Source organism: Peromyscus californicus, unplaced genomic scaffold (genome assembly GCF_007827085.1).
Source record: "Peromyscus californicus insignis strain IS unplaced genomic scaffold, ASM782708v3 Scaffold_3__1_contigs__length_106647218, whole genome shotgun sequence".
Classification (NCBI taxonomy): Eukaryota; Metazoa; Chordata; class Mammalia; order Rodentia; family Cricetidae; genus Peromyscus; species Peromyscus californicus.
This window is the reverse complement of record NW_026294551.1, coordinates 13,273,151-13,300,392: the sequence shown is the minus strand read 5'-3', so window position 1 is coordinate 13,300,392 and position 27,242 is coordinate 13,273,151. Positions and strand designations below refer to the sequence as shown.

General features: G+C 46.9%; 1 long non-coding RNA gene across 1 annotated transcript; it reads right to left on the bottom strand.

Moving 5' to 3' along the window:
• Positions 1 to 8,981: 8,981 nt before the first annotated feature.
• On the bottom strand, positions 8,982 to 13,135 carry LOC128122262 (uncharacterized). The gene is made up of 4 exons (XR_008222377.1): positions 12,451 to 13,135; positions 11,141 to 11,334; positions 10,217 to 10,380; positions 8,982 to 9,603 (listed from the first exon to the last, which is right to left on the bottom strand). It is a non-coding gene; the product is annotated as an uncharacterized LOC128122262 (long non-coding RNA).
• Positions 13,136 to 27,242: the final 14,107 nt, after the last annotated feature.

Below are 27,242 nucleotides of genomic sequence, written 5' to 3'. Positions count from 1 at the left end.
CCCCTCACTCACTGCCTCGCTGGTCCGTGAGCACATTGGCTGTCTAAGAGGAAATAGCACAGGATGAGGTTGAGAGAGGACCTGACCTTTAGACTCAAACCCAAGCAAGTTGATCCAGAAAGTGGAAGATGACAACCATGGCCTTCTGAGTTGGGCCAGTATTGTGCTCAACATGTGAACGGTGTTTTTACTCTCAAATATCACAGGGCCAGAAATGGCAACATATGGGTGTCATGAAATTCGCACGTGGGTGTCTGGGTACCCATCTCTGAGTCTGTGGCTGGTGGCAGGCTCTGCCTTTCCCACATTCTGCTCAGCAGGTCCTGATTCTTCAGGACCAAGAGGCAGCTTTGGAAACCTACACAGTGTTTTTATCAAGACACTGCCAGTCAGTACCATCAGTCAGGGAGGACCGACCTGCAGGAATGCCCTCCGCCTTGCCCAGTCTTCCTCGGACACTCCACAGACTGGATCCCCTCTCACCTGTCAGGAGGACCAGGTAAGGACTTCGGGCTGTACTGTGGCCTTGGTGCCGATGGCCATCCTGAGTCCTGGATGAATTCATGATCATAACAAGAATGGGAGAGAAATGGGAAAACCCCCAAGTTCACAAGCCACCTTGGCCGGCCCCAGTCTGGACTTGAATCCCGAGGGAAAGGTACATGGCTAGGGCCTGCCGGCCACCAGCACCAGCCGACTAGCAAAGCACCTGGAATCCACTGCAGCTAATCAGCTATCGGCTCCGCCTGTTCTTTATCAAGCCCTGAGCGCAGACTCACGCTGCCACCAGGGGGCGGCGTCCGGCTCCACCTGAATCCTGTAAGGAAGCAAAAGAGGTCTGTCCCGAGGAGGATTGAGCCTTGAGCCACACCCCTGAAGTCTGGGAAAGTGAAGGCAATATGTGAGCAGACTTTGGCTCCCTGGCTAGCCTCTCTCCAAGTCACTGAGTGGCACTTAGCCATTATTTAAACTTGTCTGTATCCTCATCTGAAATGAGAAAAGCCAGGTTTTGAAAATGACACCTGACTGCCGTGGTGGCTCACCTGCCCGCTGGCCCTGAACCTTGGATTTACTGCCTAGGTGCAGGAGCTCCAGCCACGATAGCTGATAATAGCTGCGACCTCTGGAGGAGGCTTTGTTTGGTCCTGTTTTTGAAGCTCACCGAGCTAACGCGTGCCTAAACAGAAGTATGCCTGGCACGTGCTGAATTCCTAGTAATATTTGTCTTTCGGCTCTTGGAACTTTTTCTACACCTCACCGCAGCCCCACCCCACTCTCACAGCGCCTTCCATCTTACCTGGTGCCGGGGACTGAGCCTAGAGTCTCTCGGTGCTAAGTTCATGCTTATCCACAAATGCCATAAAGCCACACTACCATGCCCGTTTTGGGAGCCACTCCCCAAATCTCCTGCCTAACGATTCCATGTCACACACACACACACACATACACACACACACACACACACACACACACACACACACACACACACACACCACAGAGAGAGAGTGACAGAGAGACAAACAGAGACAGAGAGAGAAACTAATATGAGGACTGCTAGGGTTATAAATGAAGGTAGGACTACAGATTCCTCCATCAGATCACTTGAGGTTAAATTTCAACTGCTATTTGCTACCTGTCCGTGAGATTTGGGCCAATTGCTTAATCTCTCAGTGCCATAATTCCAATAAAGCAGAATGGTCAGCGGAGCATATTGGTGTATGCCTGTATCCCAGCACTTGGGAGTTGGAGACAGGAAGAAAAGGAGCCCAAGGTCAACCTCAGCTACCTAGGGAGTTGAAGTCCAAAGTGGGCTACACAAGACCTTCTCTCAAACAAACAAACAAAAAACTAAAATAAAATAGAGGTAGTTAATGACAGCCTTATAGAGTTATTGGGGAAAAATAAACAGGCAAAGATTCAATAAATGAGTTGTTACTGTCACTAATGTTAGAACCATTAAAGGTGGTGTAATAGAGCACACAATTTGGAATACTAGCTAAATCTCAGACAAGATGAGATTCCCCTAGGTCTAAGGCTAGGAGTCTCAAGGCCAAGCATATGCCTGCTCTTCAATTCCAGAGCTGGGTACCTAAGTAGGGCAGGCACAGCTGATGTTGTGAGAGGGTTGGTGGGCATCTGTCCTGGGAAGTGGATACCCTTCAGGGCACATGGATCCCACTGAAGCACCAGAGCCAAGTTCCTGCCCAGCCCTCTTTGCTCTTCGCTACAGGGCTGGGACAACAGTCTAGAAAGCCGACTCAGAAGCCAGGTTGACTCACAGGGAGATGACTTGGCAGACAGTCATGAGATAGAGCTTCCAGCTCAGCCACTGACTTGCTGTCCCTGGTGGGGGAAATACCGTTTTACCCAGGTTTTCAAATGTGCTTGAATTCAAAGTTGAACTTCTTTGGCTGTTAAGCAATGTCATTTCAAAGTCACTTTAAATCTCTGTGTGTGTGTGAGAGAGAGAGAGACAGAGACAGAGACAGAGAGACAGAGACAGAGAGAGACAGAGACTGCAAGACCCCCCATTCTTTTACCTTGCCCACACTCCTTTTTTCCCCCCTTGATTTGTTTAGCTAGTGTTTTCCACTTATAATGAGGTCCTCTGAGCTTTGTTGTGTGTCTGATAGCTCTTGAAACAGGATCTCACTATATTTCCCAGACTGGCTTCCAACTTATAACCCTCCTCCCAAGGATTGGGATTACAGGTTTTGGTTGTTTTTGTTGTTATTGTTTTGTTTTATAAATTTTTTGAGACTTGTTAAGTCATCTAGCTATTGAATATTAATGCTATCTAAATTACTAAACAAGCAGGCCATGGTGACACCCACTTGAAATCCCAGCTACTCAGGATACCAAAGAGAAGCAATGAGACTCAGGGTAGCCTGGGCAACATATCAAGACCTGTCTTTAAAAAAAAAAAAAGTGAGGGCTGTACAAGAAACGGCTTTAGGTATATAGTATGAACAAGCCGTTGTCAGGTGGCACCCATGGTCCTGAGTAGTTAATAAGGTCCTCTTAGCTGGGTATAGTAGTCCAAACTTGTAATCCCAACACTTGGAGGTAGAGGCAAGAGTAACAAGAGTTCAAGCTCATTGACTACATAGGGAGTTCAAGGCCACCCTGAACTACATGAGATCCTGTCTCAAAAATAAAAAAGTAAATATGCCCTTTTGTCCTCTCGTAAGTGACTGTGTTTGAGTGATAAATCATATAGTCACCCCAGCCACATGCCTTTTTTTTTTTTTTTTTTTTTTACATTTCTTTGTGTATTTGCTTTGCTTTTATGACAGGGCCTTCCTATACTGTCCAGGCTAGTCTTACACTCATTTCATTTTGATCTTTCTGCCTCCACTTCCTAAGTGCTGGAACTACAGCTACACCCTGCCATGAACACTACCACCTCCTCTCCCCTATCCTACCCCATCCCACTCACCCCTGAGAGCCTTGAGGCCCTCCCCCAGCAACCCACTTTCTCTAAGGCTCTATCTCCTAAAGGGTCCACCATCTCCCCAGAGAGTTCCCCAGACAGAAGCCATGTGTTCAAACACATGAGTCAAAGGAGGAACATTTCACATCCGCACCACAACACTGTGCAAGCAGCAGAAGCCTGAGGTAGAAACAAGCAGGGAACAGAAGCTTGGAACACAGCAAAGACACCTCGGGAACACTTAGATGTGGAAGTGGAGGCTACTGTAGGGCCACAAGGAGCAGACTGTGTCCTGAGATAGCTTTTCCTAGTGGTAATGAACTACAGATTACAAAAATGCCGTAGCAACAGTATGGTTGGGCCATTTGTGGACCAGAGAGAGAAGAATGGACTGTCACCTCCCCTCCAGGAAGCACAATGCCAAATTATAACTAACCTGAAGAACAGTAGAGCTGAAATGTAATCATATCTTCATTCTGAATAACATCACCCTATATTTACTCTGTTCTTGGGTCCATATTTAATTCATTTATTATTTAAGTTATTTTATTTATTCTTTTTTTAAATGTCTGTATGAGAGTGCCAGATCCCCTGGAACTGGAGTTACAAATGGTTGGGAGCTGCCATGTGGATGCTGAAATTGAACCCAGGTCTCTAAAAGAGCAGACAGTGCTTTTGACCACTGAGCCATCTCTCCAGTCCTTTGTTCTGGGTATTTTTGGAGGGCGGGGGTCTTTTTGGAGGGTTGGTTTTTTGAGCCAGGGTTTCTCTGTGTAGCTTTGGAGCCTGTCCTGGAACTCACTCTGTAGACCAGGCTGGCCTCAAACTCACAGAGATTCACCTGCCTCTGCCTCCTGAGTGCTGGGATTAAAGGCATGTGCCACCACACCCAGATTCTTCTGGGTTTTTTAAAAGCAAAATTTATTTTGTTTTTATTTATGTGTATGTGTGTTCATGTCTCTGTGTGTATATATGTGTATGTGTGTTCCTCTGGCCTCTGCAGGCACATGCACACTCGTGTAGTTACCCACACACAGACATACAGATACATGATTTAAAATAACACAAATCTTAAACAAAAAGAAAGGAACTGACCAAATGTCCATGCTGATTCAGCATCTCTGAACTAACCTCCAGTGGTAAGGGGATTTTCAACTGTTATTAAGCATCATTATTAAGACCAGTTTTGTTAAAAAAAAAAAAATTGAAAAGAAAACGTATTTGATCCAAAACTTCTATCAAAACATTGTCCATTCTAAATGAAATATCAAGGGCCAGCCAGCAAGATGGCTCAGTGAGTTAAGGCACCTGCCACCAGGCCTGAAGTCCTGAGTTGTGTACCTTGGACCGACATGGTAGGAGAGAACCATGTCCTACAAGCTGTCCTCTGACCTCCACACATGCTGTAGCATGCAAATGTGTACACATACATACAAATAAATGTAATTTTAAAAATAATTAGTACTGAGAACAACTCAGTATTCCCTTCTAAAGCCCACAGATTTCCTTTTCTCTATTCAATAAAGGTGTGTACCCCATTTCTGTTTTTATCTAGACCATCAGAACCCTTCAAAGTTAGCATTAGATTCTCGGGAACAACCAGGATGAACATTTGATTTTTAATTTATTTTCTCCAGTATTTTCTGGTTTTACTCATATTCCTTTGGTTTCATTGTCTGGACTTTTCTTGTTGTTGTTGTTGTTTTCATTAAGCCACAACAACTTCTTTTTAAAATTACTTTGAGATATAAATAAGTTGCACATTCTATTCAAGTGACGAGTAGCAGATGGTTTGTGAATTGGACAAAGCGGAGAAGAAAAGGACTAGATGAGGACTTTCAAAGCCATTTAAGAAAAGTGACTCTGTTTGCTTATGCTGCTTAGTTTTAACTGTCAACTAGACACAACCCATAATCACTTGGGAAAAGAGTCTTAAATGAGGAATTTTCTAGATACTTCATGGAGCCTTTGAAGTCCTGCCACCCACTGGCCTATGGGCATGTCTGTGGGGGAGTGTCTTAATCGTTAATTGATGTAGGAAGACACAGGTCCATGTGAGAGGTACCATCCCCGCAGCAGAGGGTCCTGAACGGTGCATAGCTGAGATGGAGCAAGCAAGGATGTCTCATTCTCTCTTTATTCTTGACTATGGACGCAATGTGATGTAACTGGCTGCTTGGATCCTTGCCTAGCCTTTCCTGAAATGATGGACTGTGATCTGAAATTGAAAGCCAAGTAAACTCTCTCTCCCCAAAGATGCCTTTTGTCAGCACATTTTATCACAGCAACCAAAATGAAGCTAGAACAACTGACCTGTTGTGTTGTTGTTGTTGTTGTTTGTATGTGTTGGTTTGATGCTATATTGTTTATATTTTGGTCCTTGATGGCTGTTAGGAAGAGAAATATATTCAAATATGATAGACTTCCTCTATCTTGTTATCTTTACAAGACAATTGTCTAGCGCACCCTGGTCCCTCTAAATTAGTGATTCTCAACCTTCCTAATGCTGTGACCCTTTAATACAGTTCCTCATGTTGTGGTGATCCCCAACCATAAAATTATTTTGTTGCTACTACTTCTTAACTGCAATTTTGGTACTGTTATGAATCGTAATATAAATATCTGATATTCAGGATATCTGATATGTGACCCCTGTGAAAGGGTCATTCCACCCTCAAAGGAGTCATGACTCATAGGTTGAGAACCTCTCCTCTAAATTGATTAGCTCTGCCTATCAGGAAGAGAATGTCTTGTTGCTGCAAAAACCTCCCTGCACCTCTGTCATGTCCAGGCAAAGCAGACAAGAGGGCAAGGATGGGAGCAGGTAGGAGAGTGAATGGGAGACAGGACTTCAAAGGCTCCATAAAGTATGATCTAACCTAAGACCTCCTGACCACTCCCTGTAAGAAGGAATGCTTTGTTCTAAGTAGTGGAGTGCCTACAATGAGGCCCAGGCATAGATTTCCCTGTTAGAAAGTACCAAAGGCAGAAATGGTCATACTTCCTGTTTTCTGGTCCTTCTTCTGATGGAATACCACAGTTCGCCTCACTTAAGCCACAGCCACCTGGGTTTTACTCAGTAACAATTGAATATGTCTCTGCTTTTCCAAGTTTCTTGTGCCCTCTTCAAATGCTACGTATGTTTGCTACTGAAGATTTAGAAAATAGATATAAGCAAATGTTAAAGACTAATAGTAGCTGATGTGAGGAGCGGAGCTGAAACATTTACACTTGAGCAGTTAATGGGAAAGGATACATGAGAGGCGGAGACTTGGAGTACGGTTTTATCTGTCCCCTACCTGTCTGGGATATCCTTGATGGTGGTTGTTTTAGATGTGAAAAGAAAGGTTAGGCCTGGCCCACCTGCTCTGCTAGCATTCTGGGATCAAAAAATGGTTAAAGCCAGTCAGGGTGGTGCACGCCTTTAATCCCAGAACTCCAGAGGCAGAGGCAAGTGGATCTTTATGAGTTCCAGGCCAAGGCTACTATGTCTACATAGTGAGTTCCAGGCTAGCCAAGCCTATGTAGGCAGATCTTGTCTCAAAAAACAACATCATGGTTAAGCAGGAGACAGCTGCTAAGCCTAGTAGTGTTCACTATGTAGTCTAGGATGGACTCAAATTTCTGTGAATTTTCCTCAGCCCCTCAAGCATCCAGACTACAAGCTTGTACCCCCACACCCAGCTTTTTTGTTGCTATTGTTTTGAAAAAGGGTCTTTCTCAGTAGCCCAGGCTGGTCTCACACTCACAGTCCTACTGCCTCTGACTCCTGAGTGCTGGGTTATGTATGCGCCATTTTTGAGTTGTTTGATCAAAGTAAATTTCACAGCTTATGTATGTTTCAGAGTCCCCAGCCTTTAAACTAATATGCTATCAACTCTCACACACTGACTGGAGCTACTGTTACCATCTTAACTGTGACCTAGCCTACCTTCCCATCTAGAGCTCATGTCACATGCAACTTGTCTTCTGAGAGCCACATGTCCAATGTTGTCTACTCAGCAACATCATGATGTCATACGTCACCTGGACTCTCAACCTTGTGATGTCCAAAATGGAGTGAATCATCTCTATATACATCCAACCCCCTGCCTTCTTCACTGTTCCCTGTAAAGTAGATAGAACAAACACCTGCTTGCTCATGCCGCAACCTAGAGGTTGACCAGATACCTCTTTCTCCTTTACTCCTAAACTAAGCAGTTATCACATTGCTTTCTCCTTGATGGCTACTTTGTTGTTTTGTTTTATTTTGTTGGTTTGAGACAGGGTCTAGCATTGCCTGTTTCTCCTGCCTCCACCCCTTAAGTACTAGGATTACAGGTATGCACCACTATCACCAGCCTGTGTTTCTTTACTACATCTATTTCCAGGAAGAATTTCCAACGAGCAGTAAATGTTCCTCAAATAAACCTCTCTGGCTATGACACTGCCTCTGCACACAGCCATTTTCCTTTCTCTCTCTTTTCTTTTGTATTCTATTTCTTTGCTTCTTTTCTTTGAGTGGTGCCAAGAGTCTTGTACATGCTTGGCAACCATTCTTACTTCGAGCTCTATCCTTAGCTCCTTCTGTTATCCACACTGTTACCAGTTTAATCCAACCAACCAGCACCTCTTGCCTAGGCAACTATCATAGTACCTAATTGGTCTCTCTGCACTTCACTCTTGCCCTACACCCCTTTCCAGTATCTAATTCATACATCCCACTGTGGCTAGAATGGTTTCTTTTATAATAGACTATAGGAACTGGCAAGACAGTTTAACTGTTAAAGTTCCTTCCATGTAGGCCTGAGGATCTGAGTTTGAATCTCCCATGCCCATATAAAAACCAGGCCCGGCAGCATGCCTGTAACCCCTGTGGTAGTGTGTGTGTGTGTGTGTGTGTGTGTGTGTGTGTGTGTGTGTGTGTATGTAGACAGATCTTTGGAGTTCATCCACCAGCCAGCCTAGATGAATCAATGAACTCCAAGTTCAGTGATGGACCTTGTTTCAAAATAAATAAATATCTAGCTACAGTGCCATATGCTTTGAATACCAGTACTTGGGAAGCAGAGGCAGGAGGATCTCTGTGAGTCTGGGGCCAGTCTGATCTATATAGCAAGCTCCAGGACATCCAGAGCTACATAGAGAGAGCCTGTCTATAAATAAATAAGTAAGTAAATAAGGAAATAAATAAATAAAGTGGAGAGTGACAGACACCTGACATTGACTTCTGGCCTTCATAGGCATGCATAACCACACACACACACACACACACATGCTCTCTCTCTCTCTCTCTCTCTCTCTCACACACACACACACACACACACACACACACACACACACACATGCTCTCTCACTCACACACACACTTGTTCTCTCTCTCTCTCTCTCTCTCTCTCACACACACACACACACACACACACATACACACCCCTTCTATAACTGTCTACCATAACTCTCAGGGGAAAGCCCATTTGTAACTAGTCTGCCATCAGCCGTCAGCAGGGATGCCCCCCTCTCCCCCCCGCCCCCCCCTCCTCCTCCCCCGCAAGCCTACCCTTTCCTTCTCCTCCTTCCTCTCTATACCTACGTCATATCAGCCCCATTCCCTTTTCTGAAATAACCCAACATTCCTGTAGGTTCGAGGCTGTCACGTGTGGCTGAAGCTCATCTTCACTTACATTTAACTTAGCTGATTTCTCATCCTCTCAGTTCCAGAAAAGGGAAAAAAAGCGTGGCTTCCTCACGGGGAGTCCTCTCTAACCCCTTCTCACTGCTAGCTGAGATCTTTCCATTCTGTCTCTTTGGGGGTCTACTTTCCTTGATTGTATATTTTTTCACTTGTAAAAGGAAAAGGAGTGTGCCCCTAAGTTCACAACAGCTCTCCACACTAGACCAAAGGCAAAAGCAGTAGCAATGTCCATCACGGTTGACAGAATAAACAAAATGTGTTGCACGTTCACACAGTGAAGTCTCGCTCTGCCTTAGAAAGAAGAAAATTCTGATAGAAAACTGCAGCAATGTGCTTGATTACACAGATCATTGCCTCTGTTCTGTCTGTCTGTCTGTCTTCTCCATTGTCCATGGCTTCTTGAGAGGTCAGGCATTTGATTCCCTTTTGGTATGTCTTCTCAGCATTTGGCTCTGGGCCTGGGATAGGACAGTTTCTCATTATAGAGGAGAAGGAGATCCTGGAAGACGGAGAGAGCTCAGATGAGGGTCAAGTGGGCCCAGGAGCCTGGGTTGCTGCCTGTTTAGTGCCGGCCCCTGAGAAGACGTGCAGCTGTCTCTCCTCTTGTTGCCTAACCCGACGCAGACTTATGAGTAAGATTCCTTTACTTAATGCTACCTGAGCCTTCCTCTTCCCGGAGGGCTGCAGCTCTGGTTCTCCCTCCACAAACCCTCCTTGAAGCCTTTTGGGCAATCATAACACATGCTCTTAGAGCCAATCTTCCGAGCTAGCCTCAGCTTTAAGAGTTTTTAGAGACTCTACGCAATGTGCATTACAGTTTCCTAAGTAGATCAGGCGACATTCTTCAACTGCCAGTCTGGAGCCTCCTTGGGAACTTAATACTGAACTATAAGACAGTGAAGTTCAGATTCAACTCAAGGCAACCCAGCTTCAAACTCAACCACCGAGGCTAACAAGCTGCTTGCTACTCCTTGGGATAAGCATCACCTAAGGGCTTGTGACTTGTGACTAAAGACAGAAGAGGCATGGAGGAACTGAGCACATTCTCTCCCCACCCAGCCCCCTTGCTGTGAGCCTCCAGGTGTTGCTCTCTGGGAGGTGGAGTGACTCACCTGTCTAGCAGATTTGGAAAGTGCTTTGGCTCTGAGCTTCCTGGAGCTGCATCTGCTGGTCATTACCCACCCTGAAACTCTCTATCATGGATCCATCAGTCCAACTTGGAAGAAAGGTGTCCTCTAGGTTGACCAGTCAGAGACTCTAGAACCTTCTGAGAGCCCTGAGTATGCAAAGCAGAAGAGTACATTTAATCCTAGGCTCCTCTGACCTGAAACACCCCATGCTCAATTCCTAGTAGTGCCCACCCAAAACAGGCCCACCCTTCTACCCCTGTGAGACCTCCGTGTCAAGACATGTCTCCCCTTGCGCTGGAAGTATAGCTCAATGGTAGTGTATTCACATATACCTGTGTGTACCTAGGAGCCATTCCCAGGACTACAGCCCATGTTCCAAGTAAAGAGGGCCCTGGTAATGCTCCCAGGGTAAGTTTCAACATCTGAACCATAAAACCCAGCTTGTCTCAGTTACAGCTGTCTTGAGCTCAAGGACTCCCTGCCACCAGGTCTCACTAAATGCATGTAGATGCTATGGGAGGACAACACCCCCTCCTTAACTGGGTGTGCGGAGCCCCCTCAGTCCTTTCAACTCATTGACTTCTCACAGCACCCCCATGAGGGAGCTACAGTTAGGAGTCACAGAGAATTGGAATCATTTGGCCCAGGTCCTTAGCATTGAAGGCAAAGTGGAAGAACTGAGGATCTAGTCCCAGGCTGGCTGCTTTTAGAGTCACACTAAGCTCAAATGCAGAACAGCTAACGGCCATCTCAAGAGCTTTCCTGGGGGCCTCAGTATCCTAATGTTCTCGTGTCAGTGCGCACACCTTCCACATGATCCAAGTAAAGAAGGCCTTGGGGCAATGCCAGAGGTCAGCATGAACTCATGCCACACCATCAACTCTGACTTGTTTCAGCCACTGCTACCTTGTGCCCAAGGCCTTCCAGCTGTCAGGTCTCCGATGGACCCAGGGGTAGGACTCGGCCTTCCAGAACTCCCAGTCTACACTGTTGCTCTATCATAAGCACAGAACAGAAGTAGGTCAAGTGTCTCCAGCCTTGACCTTCCAAAGTGAGGGACTTTCCAAAGCTCCTGTCCCACTGCCTTCAGCTCTGGTTTCCTGAAAATAGGAAGGCACAGAAAGATGACAAGAAGACAAAGACATGACCATCTGGTAGGACTTTGTTGAATGTCCCCAAGTTCCACTTTCTTTATTTAGACAGAGAGTTTGGAATTCCATCTCGTTCAGTCTTGGAGTCCTCCCACTCTGGTGGTTCTGATGACTCACCCCCAGGTCCCCTACAACTACAAGCACTCCAGTACAATCCCAAGGCTTACTAAGATCTGATAGGAGTCCCCAGGCTGCGCATCCCTTCTTGGAATTCTGGCTGTTCTCTGTAGCTCTTCCTCACATTAACTTTCTCAAGTCCACAACTCAACCTCATCCCCACCCCCATCCCTGGCCAAAAGACAGCAACGCATGGTGTCCACTGGGCCGGGTGGGCAGCCCTGACCTGAAACACACACACACACACACACACACACACACACACACACACACACACACACACACACACACGTGCACACGCACACGTGCACACGCACACGCACACACACACACACAGAGACAGAGATTAATTTTCCTCTGGTTGTGTACATTCCTGTTCAGGGCATCACCCTCCAGTTGTGAGTGTGCTCTTGAGACTTCTGATTGATTTCTCTCTCTCTTGCCCTCCCTCCCTCCCTCCTTCCTTCTCTCCCTTCCTGTTTCTCCCTCTCTCCTCCTTTCCCTCTCTCTCTCCCCTTCCTCTTTCCTCTTCCTATCTTCCCCTCTCTCTCCCTCTTTCCTTCCCCCTCCCTTTCTACCTCTCTTACCTTCCTCCTTTCCTTCCCTCTCTCCCTCTTTACCCCATTTCTATCTTTTTAAAAACTGAATCTTCCTCCTTTCAACTGCTATCCTGCCATAATTCCCAGCCCTTTCCTTCCGGGATTTCCCCTCCCATCTTCTCTCAACTTCCTGTTATATGAGTATGCCCTGAGCACTCCAACTGCTTAATGCTAATTCCAAGCCATATGTTCGTTCTCTCTCTCTCTCTCCCTCTCCCGCTCCCTCTCCCTCTCCCGCTCCCGCTCCCTCTCCCTCTCCCTCTCCCTCTCCCTCTCCCTCTCCCTCTCCCTCTCCCTCTCCCTCTCCTCTCTCCTGGTCTCATGTACCCCAGGCTGGCCTTAAACTCACCATGTAGCTAAGAAGGATCTTGCACTCCTAATTCTCCTGCCTTTACCTCCTGAGTGCGGGCATCACGGGCATCCAGCACTCCATCCATGCCTGTTTTATATAGTGCCGGGATTGAACCCAGGGCCTCATACATGCCAAGCAAGCTCTTTGCCAACTGAGCCTCATCTCCAGCTCCCAGCCTCATCTTCTGATCATTTCCCATCTTTCACAGGACTCCTCTCTCCCTTCTTGAGGCCCCTCCTTGCTTTCTGGGTCATGGCACTATTCCGATACTTATCCTCCATCGCATGCCTACTTCTTGGTTTTCTTTGCTAGGTCGGCAAGCTGTCCAGTAAGTGTATACATCTTGTAAAGAGTCCACATTTACTCCTGCTTCTCTCTTCATTGGGCAGCTCACAAATGCCCATCTCCTGTTCCAAGAGATCCAATGACCTCTTCTGGCCTCCATAGACACCCACATACACTCACACAGACATACACACATAAATAAAAATAAAAAAATAAATCTTTTGAAATGCGTTTCTGTTGTTCCACATTTCTCAGGTTTGGGTACTCTGTTATGGCAGCCCTGGGAATCACAGGCAGCTGAGAATGCTGACCCTGACAATGACTTAAATACCTCCTTACTGGGACAAGGGTGCCTTGGAATACTAAGTGAATTGCTAATCCCCAGGGCCTCTGTTGAGAATGCTGAGTAGATTCTGACCCTCCTTGATTCAAACTTGTCCTTCCATCTAGATCGCATCACTCCAGGCGTTTGTGACATGTGGTGATTTAAAAACCTGAGACACCCTGAGGACATACCGTAAAGCATGCTCAAACCTCCAGCTCCTGTCTCTGGCTCTCACAACCCACTGGCTTCCAGTGCTGGACAACCAGTTGGAGAATTCAGCTAAGGAACTGGGTGTCCACAGAGAATTTGGGGTTCTGGGGGAGTCTATGAACCTGGCATGGTTTCTGTACACATTCATGCGGACTAGCTCCTGGGACATCTGCGGTCTCATACCGTGGTCAGGACACCCTGGTAGGTTCTCTGTCTGTTTCCCAGCAGTGACGCACTGCTCCATGAGGAGAAGCAAGCTGGGATTCCACAGCCTCTGTTTCTTCTCTCTTCTGTCTTTCCAGGAAGCACTTGGAACAGGATATAACAGCAGCACTTTCCACCCAGCCCGACATCCTGCTTCCAGATGCAAGACTCTGAATGGGCACAAGGACAGCCCTGAAGCAGCTGCGAGCAGGGAGCTCGAGGTTCCGATATGAAAGTCCGAGTCCAGCAGCTTTCAGCTAGGCCCTCGCATTGTCTTCATTCTCCCCTTTCTTGGCCCTCAAATGATCAGAATAACGTGTGAGAAATGTCCCCCACCGGCTCTGGCATTTAGAACACTTAGCGTGGTTCCCACTTGGTGGCGCTGTTAGGGGAGGTTATATCTCAGTCTACTCTTAGACCTTCTTCATCAGCTCCCTGAGGTTAGCACTGTCTGATATTAAATTCCCAGAAACAAAAAATTCATTAGTGTCTTCACTGACTAATATATATGATTATAATTGTTCCGTTTATTATTAGTTATTGCTAATCTCTTTCTATGCGTAATATATTAATCAAACCTTACTGTTGCAGTGTCCATACTGGGAAATAAACACTGTACATGTGAAATTCAGGACTGGCTACAGTTTCAGGCATCCTTGGAGTATCCTGGCACACACGTCTCTCTGGAGAAGAGAGGGTCACTGTACATAAAATGGGAATGATGGCAACCTCAGCACCTGTGTCATGGGACATAACACCTGACTGTGTGCTGGGAACTGAACTCAGGTCCTTTGCAAGGGTAGTCTGTAATCTTAACCACTGAGCCATCTCTCCAGTCTTGGCTGATGGGTTTTTGTTGCTTTGTTTAGTTTCGTTGTGAGATAGGGTCTCATGTTCCTATCTCCGAGGCTGGCTCCGTGCAGCCAAGTTGACCCTGAACTTCTGATCCTCTTGCCTCCACATCCCAAGTGCTGAGATCACATGCGTGCACCACCACACCCAGGTCTATGTCGTGCTGAGGATGGAACCAAGGGCTTCCTGCAAGCGAGGCAAGCATGGTTACCAACTGAGCCACACCTCTAGCCTTCAAATGGGTTATCTATTATATTCTAATTAGACTTCTCAGAAACTTAGTGGTTTTAACATACCAATAAACATTATGTGACATAGTTCTAGCAGCTCTAGAATTTGGAAGCAATTCAGCTTCATGGTTCCACCCAGGGTCTCTTAAGGGGTTACAGACATTGTTTAGGGATTGTCTGCAGTGGTTCTCAACCTTCTTAGTCCTGCAACCCTTTAATTCAGTTCCTCATGTTGTGGTGACCCCCAACCATAAAATTATTTTCATTGCTACTTCATAACTGTAATTTTGTTACTATCGTGCATCACAATGTAAATATCTGAAATACAGGATGTCTGATATGAGACCCCCTCAATGGGTCACGATCCACAGGTTGAGAACCACTGGACTAGGGTCTGTTTCTGAGGCAGGTCATTCATGTGGCCTCCATGTTAGTGTTAGCAAGGGGCCTCAACTCTCCACCTCATGATCTCCTTCAGAGGACCACTTGAGTATCCTCACAATATGGCAGCCAGCTTCTCCGCTGTCAGGTGAATACAAGAAAATACAGCAGAAGCCACAGTGTCTTTTAAGATCTACCCTCAGAAGTCACACTGTACCACCATGTCACGTTGACCCAAAAAGGTCCTGTCCATTTGGGGAGGGGCTATAGAAGGACTGGCTTTATTAGGTTTTCCTTGTTGCTGACCAAACATCTGACAAGAAATAATTTAAGGCCTTGGGGTGTACCATGGTGGAGATCAGGGTTCAGTTCCTACATAAAAGGAGCATGGTGGTGTGTGCCTGCAACCTCAACACGTACGGTGATTAGCAGTTCATGGGCTTCCTCTGGTATGTAGCACATTTGAGGACAGCCTGGAAAACAGGAGATCTCAAGAAGTAGAAGGAAGAAAAGGAGGAGGGCCACTTAAAAGAAGGGGTTATTTTGGCTTGTACTTTGAGGTGTTCAGCCCATCATGGAGGAGAAGACACAGTGGCAAGAATGTGAAGCAGCTGGTTACACTGAGTCTGTCGTCAGGAAGCCAAGAGCAGACTGAAATGGGGCTGCCAGGCTATAAAAACTCCAAGCCAGGCCCTTCAGTGACCTACTTCCTCCAAGGAGGCTCCACCTCCTGCGGGTTCCACAACCTTCCCCAACAGCACCACCAGCTGGGACCTGTAGATGAAATTCTAAACAGTCTTAGTAAATAAGAAACACAGAGCCAAATACAGAGTTAAAGCCAAAGAGGTCGGAGCAAGAGCCACGACTACCTTATCTGACCACCTCGCCGCTGTCATTTCCCGAGAGAGAGAGAGAGAGAGAGAGAGAGAGCTTCCTGTGTGACTTCTCTTTTATTGCCTTTCTGTTCTTCCTTCTCATTGGCTCTAAACCCAGTTACATGACTTCCTCATCACTGCCTGTCTATACAGACCTCCAGGTCTCTATGGTTGGTACTGGGATTAAAGGTTCGGGTCACCAGGCTTGGCTGTGTCCTGGACCACACAGAGACTTTGCATGCCATGTGATCAGATTAAGGGCATGTGCCACCACCGCTGGACTTCTGCTTAATGGCTCGCTTTTAGCTCTGACCCCCAGGCAACTTTATTTATTAACATACAAATAAAATCACATTTCAGCACAAATAAAATATCACCATAGGGACCAAGTGTTCAAACACATGAGCCAGTGGAGGATGTTTCACATCCAAACACACACAGACACACACACACACACACACACACACACACACACACACACACACACACAATTTTTACTTTAAAACAACTACATGAGGAATTGAGAAGGGATCAGCAGACAGTGAGAAGGGAAAATGTTTACAAATATGAGTGAAAGAGGCAGAGGGACTGTTCAAGAAGAGCCAAGCGAACACATTCTAGCCAGCTGGAGTAAGACAGTAAGCGTTAGGGCACAGGGTTTGGCTAAAACATGTTCAATGTTCCTGCAGGCTTGTTTGATGTGGGGATTGGAGGCTGAGTAATGGATCTGAGGAGTGTGAAAAAAAAAAAATTCTCCTCCAAGGGACATTTCAGGAGCTTGTCCCAGTAGGGTCAAGGCAATACCAGGAAACGGACTTGAATAGCTTCCTCAGATCAGGGTAGGAAACTGAAGTTGATAAGGAGTTGGAATAGAGTCTCCCAGTTGGAGGAGCTTCCCCAAAAGGAAACTTTGGAGAGGGAGATAGTCTGTGTTTACACAGCATGCCTCCAATGTCTGCAGTTTACACAAGCTGTATCCTAGGGCCAGGCCGAAGATAGAACCGCCTGACCCAGAAAAGCCTAAGTCTGGGCACAGCGCCCAACCAGCACTGGAAGGGAACTTCTGCCCAGCCCCACCCAGCCCCGGGGCTCAGAGTGGGGGTGGGGGATTCCCTGTGCATGTAGACCCTACACTGGATGTACTTAGGAGCTAAGCAAAGCCATGACAATGGCTTGGAGAACCACCTCTTCAACTCTTCTTATCCAGGCTAGGGATGTAGCTCAGTGATAGTATCATGCTTGCAGAGCACACTAGAAGTCCTAGGTTCGAGGCCCAGCACCACTAAGAAAGTGAGGGGGAGGGAGGGAGAGTCTTCTAGGTCATTTCTGTTAGCAACAGGGAATGGTACGACAAATTCCTGATGTATGGCGCCTATACACCGTCCAACAATAAAACTTAATGAAAATTAATGTGGTTTCTCTAAATGCTCCCAATGGGATGTTCGGAGCATTCCCAAAAGGACCATCATGGTTTGCAGATCAGTAAGTTTGTTCAAAGAGAAGATGGTGAGTTAGTTTCCTGATTTGAATTGAATCATCCCTTGAAGCTGACCTTGGACAGCTGCTTGGTAGGGCTGGGAGCCTCTGTTTTCTTGTGTAGGATATGAGAAGACTTAACAGACAGTGCCTAGCAGACAGCAAAGAGGTCAGGAAAACAGGACCCACCAGAGCTGGCATGGTGGCATATGCCTGTAAACCCCACATTCGGGAGGCTGATGAGAAGAATCATTCAAGACCTGACTGGGCTAGACCAGTGAGTTCTAGACCAGCTTGGGCTATATAAATAGTCACAGCCTGTCTCCGAAATCAAGCCAGGCTTCCTGACTTCAGATGCACTGTGACCTGCTGCCTCCTGCCTTCCCTCCATGATGGACTATATCCTTGAATTGAAAACTGACATAACATTTTAATGGAGTTCTAAATTAAGAGAACACCATGAGAAATGAGCTCATAATGGAGAGAACGCTACAGCTTTGAAAGAGACAAACTTTTCAAGTGGTTTATTACATGACCCATAGTGGACCCCCTAGGAGACTGGAGTGGGGGGGTCAGCTATCTCAGAGGGTGAACACAAAAGGGATAAAACATAAGTGAAATGAACTATACCACAAGGAAGACTTAGCAGCTGCAATAACAAAAGAGCGAACGTTTTGGGGACAGAAGTCGGACAAAATCATCTAAAAGGAATATGAACATTTTTTCATGAAAAAAAATTTTAAAAATTGCTAATGGATTTTAAAAGGAGGAGGCTATAGAGATGCTTAATGGGTAAGAGCACTTGCTATCCAAGCATGAAGACCTGAGGTTGAATCCTCAGCACCCAGGGGTAAAAGCAAGGTGACTGCACGTGCCTATAACCCTAGCGCTATAGGGGATGAAGACAGGAGAATCATGGGAACTTACTTTGCACACAGAGAAATAGAAATTTAAACAAAACACACACACACACAAACACACACACAAACCTTCTGAAATAAAGAAAAACAGAACCCTCAAAGACAAAAAAAAAGGCTATCATGGACTAATGCAATCAGTCCAAGATCATTCCGTGCCTTCACCCTGTGCTGCTCCACAGTCCAGGAAATGCACATCCACCTCCTAGATGGTTCAGATTTTCTAACTCTCACTGCCTGGGCAGTTGTCCCTGCTGCCACTGTGGCACAGAGCAGTGAGCACAGTAATGGCAGGTTGGCCTGTCTGCCATGCGTACTACAAACTCCGCCCCGCTGGTACAACACCTCACCCAGGGCAGGCGCGCCTCACAGTTCTGGACACTGCCACATTGAAGTTTGCACTTAAGTGGGGAGCAGGCAGCACAGTCCGTGGGTTGGTCCCCAACTGTGCCAGCAGCCCCAGCCACTTGCCTCTGCTCTGGACCACACACACACACACACACACACACACACACACACACACACACACACACACAGATAGGACCACAGGAACTCGGGGCAGAAGGGGAAACAGGGAGGTTGAGGGGAACTCGGCGAAGGGAGCAGAGCTTTGTCGGGGCAGAAGGGGAAACAGGGAGGTTGAGGGGAACTCGGCGAAGGGAGCAGAGCTTTCGCTGTACCAAAACTTGAACTCATCCGAGGAGTGAATCTTCTCCCCGGGAGGAAGGGAAAGGGCCAGTCAGGCAGGAAGCAGGGGGCTTTTTGCTGCCCTGGCTTCTGAGAACAAAGGGCCCTTACTTCTGTTCCAGTCTGGACCCAGCACTCCGAGTTCCCAAGGACTAAGGAGTGTCTCTCACAATCTCAGACTCAGGGTAAAGTCCAGGGTCACCCTTGTGATTCAGAGGGTGGAGCTGGAGTTAGAAATTGCACCTTTGTTTTAAATTAGAAAAAAAAAAAAAATCCAGACTCCAGTGAAGGCTTCAGTTCAGCTGTCTGTCCCAGGGAGTCCGCAGAACTACTATGGTCAAAGTTTTCAGTCCTCTCGGGCCACCTCCCAAGCCACCTCCCGGGCAAAGTCCCCAAAGCCATGCCCACCCCTTTCCTCACCCTCCCTAAAAAGCCAAGATGGTTTCTATGTCCTGTTGACTCTGGCTTTGTAAAGACCTCAGAGCATTCTAGTCTCTTATACATAGTCAGGCACTCCCTCAGCACACTCTCCCTCTGGCTGGTGTCTTCTGGCTCTCCACCATCTCTCAGGCACTGGCCATATGATCTCACCTGGTGTATAGGTGATTCTTGCTCTAACAAAATAGTAACAAAGAAGGATCCTGAGGTCATGATTTGGGATCCAAACTCTTCTCACTGGAACAAAATCCTACCTCTCCAGCCTCAGTTACTTGGTTTTGAGCAAACTGCTCTGCTTGGCACAGGCTGGCTCCTGGGCTAGTCCAGTCATTTGCAAGTGCTTATTGCCCACTTTCTATACACTGGCCCGGGAAATGGCCACCAGCTCCATGTAGCTACTGACAGCCTGAAATGTGGCTAAGAGCACTGAACTTGCAATTTTATTCAATGTGATAAAGTTTTAATGTAAAGACACTCCCCACAGTTACTAGAAAACACTTCAATACATTTGCTTGGAACTTGGTTTTTGTGACTCAACTTTGCCGCCTCTAAGTTTTACAATGTCTAAACAAGGCACGCTACTGTTGCATCCCAACCCTCCAATCTCATCGCAATTACCTGAATACTCACAATGTAAATTATATAGCCATCCCAAATTGGCATAGCATATAGCAAGATCGGGACCCTGGGTTTGACAAATGAGTCTGAGCCAAAAGCTACCCCCACCCCAAGTCGTTTCCTGGAACTCTATATTCCTGGTGTCAAGTCCCAGAGCAACCGAGGACAGCGCTCACTTGGTACCTGTGGCTCTTCCCGGCACTTCTCACTCTGCCCCCTACTCTAAACTTCTCCAGCCCAGGGTCTTGGCTTCCCTTCCCTTCCCCCCAGTTCCTCATTCCTATATAAACCTGCCATTTTGGTCCTGCACTCTCTTGATCTTCTGCTCTTGGCTCCTGGTCCCCTCTCTTCCCCTCTCTCTTCTCTTCCTCTCTCTCTTCCCCGCTCCTCTCATGCCCCAGTTTAGTCTGGACTCAGATGATGCCTCAGGCTGTTCTCTCTCTCTTATCTACAATAAAATCCTTCTCCTCAGCCAGTCACATCCTTCTTTTTGTTCTTCTTTTCATTCACCTGGTGCTCTCCAAATCCAGCTAGTAGTAACCCGCAGAAGTGCAAGCAAAGGGCAGACTGTAAACAATGGCTGGCCTAGGCTAATTGGATGCGTGCTCACCTACTGAGACTTTATCCTAGGCCTGTTCTCAGCATCTGCTAACTCTGCCCCTGCCCCCAAGAGGGCACATTCTGGTATGGAAGGAGAGGGAGGACACAGGTATAATAGAGTGTGATGAGTGCTATGATGGAGAGAAACGAAGATACCATAGAATCTCAGAAACCAGGCACCTTGTTCATCCTGCGGTAGGATGGAAACAAAAACAGGGCGAACTTTGGTTATTTTCTAATGCTAATGTAGTACTAGTGGAATGGCCAAGACAGACTTGATACATTCCTATAATCCCAGGGGGTTGGGGGACCGGAAGGGAGCTAAGGCAAGAGGACTCCTAGCCAACTGGAGTTACCATAGTGAAACCCTGTCTCAGAAACAAAAGCAAAGGCTGGAGGGATGGCCCAGTGGTTAGGAGAGCTTGCTGCTCTTGCAGAGGGCCTGGATTCAGTTCCCAGTACCCACATCAGGAGGCTCACAACTACTTATGTGCTGGATAGTTTGTGTCATGATCCAAGCTAGAGTCATCTGAAAGGTGGGAACCTCAATTGAGAAAATGCCTCCATAAGATCCAGCCGTAGGGCATGTTTTTAATTAGTGATTGATGGGTGGTGCCATCTCTGGGCTGGTGGTCCTGGGTTCTATAAGAAAGCAGGCTGAACAAGCCATGAGGAGCAAGCCAGTAAACAGCACCCCTCCATGGCCTCTGCATCAGCTCCTGTAGTTCCTGCCTCCAGGATCCTGCCCTGTTTAAGTTCCTGTCCTGACTTCCTTCAATGATGAACAGTGATGTGAAGTGTAAGCCAAATAAACTCTTTCTTCCCTAACTTGCTTTTTGGTCATAGTGTTTCATCACAACAATAGAAACTGTAACTAAGACAACTTGTAATTCCAGCTTCAGGGGATGTGGTACTCTCTGGCTTCTACAGGTACTTGCACTTGCAGACTTGTGGGCACATAAAGTCACACAGATACACACACATACACACACACACACACACACACACACACACACACACACACGTAAATATAATAAGTAAATCTTTTTAAAAACCAAACAATATATAAACCAAACATATATAACATATACTATATATATTAAAGCAAAACACACACACACACACACACACACACACACACACACACACACACACACACACACAAATGGCTAGAACCACTGAAAAGGGAAAAAGATTAACTCAGAGGGTCCACTCTAGTCACGGTGAAGAGACCCATCAGGACCTAGGCTTCCTTAGGACATGTTGCTACTTTCTCAGAAGACTTCACAAGGCCCTGGAAGGATAACTTGTTGGAAACACCACATAGCTCCTAGTTATTAACAAAGTTCCCCATTCATTAGGATTTCGTCATTCTCAATAGGGCATGGAGGAGCAAATTTTTCTGGAAACAGGTCTAAGTTGAAGGCACATGGTTTTAGCCTTGCCTCTGGAACTTGCTGTGATTCCCCTGGCAAATTTATCATGACAATCTGTCTGTCCCAAGAGGGGTTAAATGGCATCCCCAATCCCAGTCCCTGTTCAAACAAATGAGTCAGGAGTCTTGGCGATCTGCTCATTTCTTAGAAAGAAAACCAGGGCAGTATTTTTTTATTATTATTATTCTTTTTTAACTCTGAGTATTTTGTTCTTTTTATCCTCACCTCTTGACCTGTTCCTTCGCTGGAGATCAAATCCAAGGTCTGCCACACGCTAGGCAAGTGCTCTACCACTGAGCTGTACATCCTCAGCCCTCCACCCCTTTAGCTGCATGTGAGGAGGGAGACTGTCACCCCCTGCCTGCCTCTGGCTACGCCCCACCCCCCAAGAAGAAGCAAAGCTACCTCTTCTTGAAGTGTGTTTAACTTTTGGGATTTCTTTCCTGAGCAGAAACCCAGGGTGATCAGATAACTGAAGGTTAGTTAAAAAATAATTTATATTATGCCCCTGCTTTTTCCATAAATTGTTTTTTTGGCTCGCTGCCCAGGGTGACCTTGGGAAGGGCAAGGATAACCAGAGCCTCGCCAGGCTCCCGTGGGAAGGGCACTAACAGCCCCTAGCTGAGGACCAGCTAGTGAATGACTGAGATGGAGTGACTGGGCTGAGATCCACCTCGAGAGCCTGGGAACTTGGAAGCTGCGGCAGTCTAGTCTGGCCTCTGGTCCAGCCAGCAGCACCCTTCACTCCAGGCAAGAGAGGACTCCATTTGGCCTTGACTCAGAGGGTCCACTCTAGCCCCGGTGAAGAGACCCATCAGGACCTATGCTTCCTTCTAACCAAACTGCTGGTACCAAGACCCCAAACTTCCTTCTTCAATCAGGCCATGGCCACTTTCCTAGGTAGGAGTCTGCTAGAGGGGGACCTCAATGCACTCAGCTCTAGGCTGGGGCCTGTCTAATGGTGGCGGTTGAACATGTGGATGTGGGATGAAGAAACATGTGTCCTTATTACCCATGACGTTGATGACAAGTGCCAGTTCATCAGCTAGACAGTTCCAACAGAATGAAGTGTCTGCTCCGCCATCTTCTAAAACTGCTACAAAAGCTTTGTGAGGTTACTGACACGCATAAAGGATGAAAAAATTCCCTCCCTTCCTCCCTCCCTCCCTCCTTCCCTCTCTTCCTTTCTTTTGAGACAAAGTCTTGCTAGCTAAGTAGACTGCGCTGACCCCAAACTTTGGCGACCCTTCTTCTTTATAGATGTGTGCCACCATGCCAGCAGAAGCCCACGCTCTTAATGTACCATTCCAAAATCTCCACTTACACCTCTGCTCTGGTTGATGAGGCAATTCCTTAGGCTCCTGATGGAACCACTGTGTTGAGATTTGGGGAGACAACCTTCATATGCTTGTTTTTTTTTCCCCCTCCTTGCAACCAGAAATGGATCCTACTGTGAACACATCAGCAGCTGTGAGTAAACTTGAGCATGGGGCCGGGCGGTGGTGGCTCACGCCTTTAATCCCAGCACTCCGGGAGGCAGAGGCAGGTGGATCTCTGTGAGTTCGAGGCCAGCCTGGACTACCAAGTGAGTTCCAGGAAAGGCGCAAAGCTACACAGAGAAACCCTGTCTTGAAAAACCAAAAAAAAAAAAAAACAAAACAAAACAAAAAAAAACCTTGAGCATGGGAAAGAGGAAACAAACATGTTCAAACCACCGATAGGAAGGCTTAGGGAGGATCCGAGAACATTCTTGCTCTTTTCATTTCTTATTACGTTTATTTATTGGTGCGTTCCTAGGTGGGTGTGCATGTGTGCCACAGTGTACCTGTGGAGGTCAAAGGACAACCTTTGAGTTCTCTCCTTCTGCTATGTGGGTTCCTGAGATCAAATGCAGGTCATCCGGTTTGGTGGCAGCTGCCTTTAGCCACTAGGCCATCTCTCTGGCCCCCAGGAAGAACATTCTGACAATGGCAATACTGCTAAGTTTCCTAAGGGTTTAAAAACCATTGACTTACTTCTTCCTTTAATAGTCTAAAGTCATACCACCCATTTACAGAACAGACATTGAGCACATGTGTTTATAATTGAATCTTTACCACTCTTTACAGGTAATGACTCCTGTTTTACAGGTAAGAAAGGCAAGAAGGGATCCATCAACCAAGTTCTTACCAAGTCCCCCCACTGTAGTCCATTCCGTCTCTGAATTAGAAAATGAGTAGCCCATGATCTGCTATGAGTCACACTGGTTCAGAGGGAACAGTGGCTGACCTCTCTCCCTAAAGGAGTTTTTCCTAGTTCATCTTGAGCAGTCACAAGCACACAAGTCCTGAGCACATCCTGAGCCACTTCCCCTGGCTTCTGCTGCCTCCTCTCCTCTCCCCATTGGATCCTGGCAGGGCCTCAGAAGGCTAACCCTGAAGCAGAAGGAACCTGGCCTGAAAGCCTCTCCTGTAAGCTTCCAACACCATCATTCTGACTCAGCAGCCGCTGCCTTGCCCTGAATCCTTCCTTCCTCACCATTTCCCTTAGCAGCTGACACCAGGATGAGCTGATGACATTACTTGCTCCAGGAGCCTTGTCACAGATGGACAAAAGCCACGTGGACCATTTCTCAGCACCCCTGGATGAGCCTTTATGGCTGTGTGACAAACACAACCAGCTGACGTCTTCCATCTCGGCAAATTTCAGTGAGGCAAAGGCCAGCTTAGCAGGCTGTGACATGTGACAATACCTGAAAACTGAGCCTGCCAGCCAGCCACGGGAGAGCGGTTGCCAGAAGTGGCAGGTCCAAGCCTGCTAACCTGGTGTTCCATGGGAAAGAACTGCCATCAGATTGGGAGTAGATTCGAATTTCCCCGGGGAAGCAGAACTGGTGTCTAAAGGATTCTGTCAAGAAAACAACCTCTCATCTTTCAAAGCGACAATTGAAACGGGGATGGTAGCATACACCTATAATCCCAGTACACACTCAGGTAGCTGAGAATTTCAAGTATGAGACCAGCCTGGGCTCCACAGTGAGACCCTATTTCAAGGAGGGGAAGGCGGGGATGGTTGGCTCAGTGAGTAAGAGTGTTTAAGTCTATAGCACCCATGTAAAATAGCTGGGCATCACTGAGTTGCCTATAACCCTCAGGGGACAAAGACAGTGGATATCCAGGTCTCAGTCTAGCTGGAATAGGGAACTGCTGCTTCAATGAGACCTTGTCTTAACATCCTTCTCTGGCCTCTGTATGCTCACCCAGGGGTGTATGCACCTGCATCCTCCCCTGCCCCAACACACACACACACACACACACACACACACACACACACACACACACACACAAAGTGGTAGGGAAAAATAAATGAGATCGAGCAAGCAGAGCAGCATGTTTTGGGGATTCCAGAAAGAGCATCAGATGTGCTCCCAGGGCTGTGCATAGTGCTGTATAAACCGATAGCCTGTCCGTGTGTCTAACGCTTCATAGCAAGGTGTGTCTATGGGCACTGATGCGTGCCTTTGAAACAGTACAGACTACTGAGGATGAGCTGAGGTTTCAGCTGGTCATCAGCAGCTCATGGATGTTTTCTGGAGGCTGAGAAAAATACAACCAAGAATTAAAGTCATGTTTTCCGTTATTAACAACAACAAACAAAATCACCCACCATTCAATTCCACATGTCTAGGTTCATATGAATCTTTCCACATGAGAAGCTTATTCTGGGAAGGGCCACATCAAATTGCATTACCGAAACAGAAACATTGCCTTTGGAGATCTAACTCACGCTAAGTGAGTAACATATGGGGTTTACATCCCAGGTAAATATTGCCATAAGCTCTGCTCCTCTTCCTTCCCCCCTCCATCGGCCACCTGGAACATTTTACAACCAGAGCCCGCGCTCAAAGTAGGGAACATTTTACTAGACTCAGTCTAACAGCTGGAGAACTTCAGGATGGCAGCCAGCCTGGAAGGGGCTGGAAAAACAGACAGACTAACCCACAAACAAAACTACAGAACACTACAGTGCCCCAAAGCTAAATACAGTTAGCTTCTTGTCTTAGGTTTTAGCTTCACACACCCAGGGATTCTGAGCACTGGGGTTGTTTGGGTGTACCAGACAGAGCACTGTGCTAAGAGTCAGAACAGGACCTACACATAGTGGCTCATGCCTGTAATCCCAGCATTCGGGGGTGAAGAGTTCAAGGCCAGAGGCTGGGGAGACGGCTCAGCAAGTAAAAGCCCTTGCTATACAAGCATGAGGACCTGAGTGTGAATCCCCTGCACCCCCATGTTAAAAAGGAGGTTGTGGTCTCCTGGGCCTGTAACCTCACTGCTGTGGGGGATTGAGACAGGAGGATTCTTGGGGGTTTGCTAGCTGCCGGCTGAGCTCCAGGCTCAGTGAGAGACCCTGTCTCAAGGGATCAAGGAAATAAGGTGGAAAGCCATGAAATAAAATAGCCAAAGCCCTCCTCTGGCCTTTATGTGCACAAGCACAGTTGTGCACACCTGTACATGTGTGTGCATGCAATACAGACAATGAAAGAAATTCAAAATCATCCTCAGCTATATACAGAGTTCAAGACCAGCCTATGCTGCATCGCATGAAACCTGTCTCAAAATATATATAAGGGGCTGGAGAGACGGCACAGCAGTTAAGAGCACCTCTTGCTCTTGGAGAGGACCCAGGTTCAGTTCCTAGCACCCGCATGGTGGTTCACAGCTATTTATAATTCCGGTTCCAGAGGATCCAATGACCTCTTCTGACCTCAGCACCAGGCATGCATATGCAGCGCATGCAGGCAAAACACTCATATACATAAAATCAATTAAAAATGTATTTTAATCAATTAATTAAAACAATAACAATAAAGCTCGAGATCAGCTTGTGCTACAGGAGACCCTGCCTCACACCCTCCCTTCCCCCTCCAATCAAAACAGGGTGCTTCCAGTTCTGGCAGGCTCTGCAGCTGGCCACAGTAAGCAAAACTTTGAGAGAGTCCTTTAAGTTTTTCCTCCTGGCAGCTCCTCGAAGTGGCCAAAGAGCAGGAGGCGAGGGCCGGGTGTTCCTAGTCAGGCTATTGTGAGGAGTGAATGAGATAAAGTAGGTCAGAGTGCTCGCAGGCATTTTAAAGATTACACACTGCAAGGCTTGTGTTATTGGGCGGGTGGGAGGGGAGCGCACTTAGGAATTCCCTGTTCTGGAAGGGAAAGGGATATATAAGAGAATTCAAGCCTCTTTATCCGCAAGAAAGGACTAGAATCCATCTACTTTAG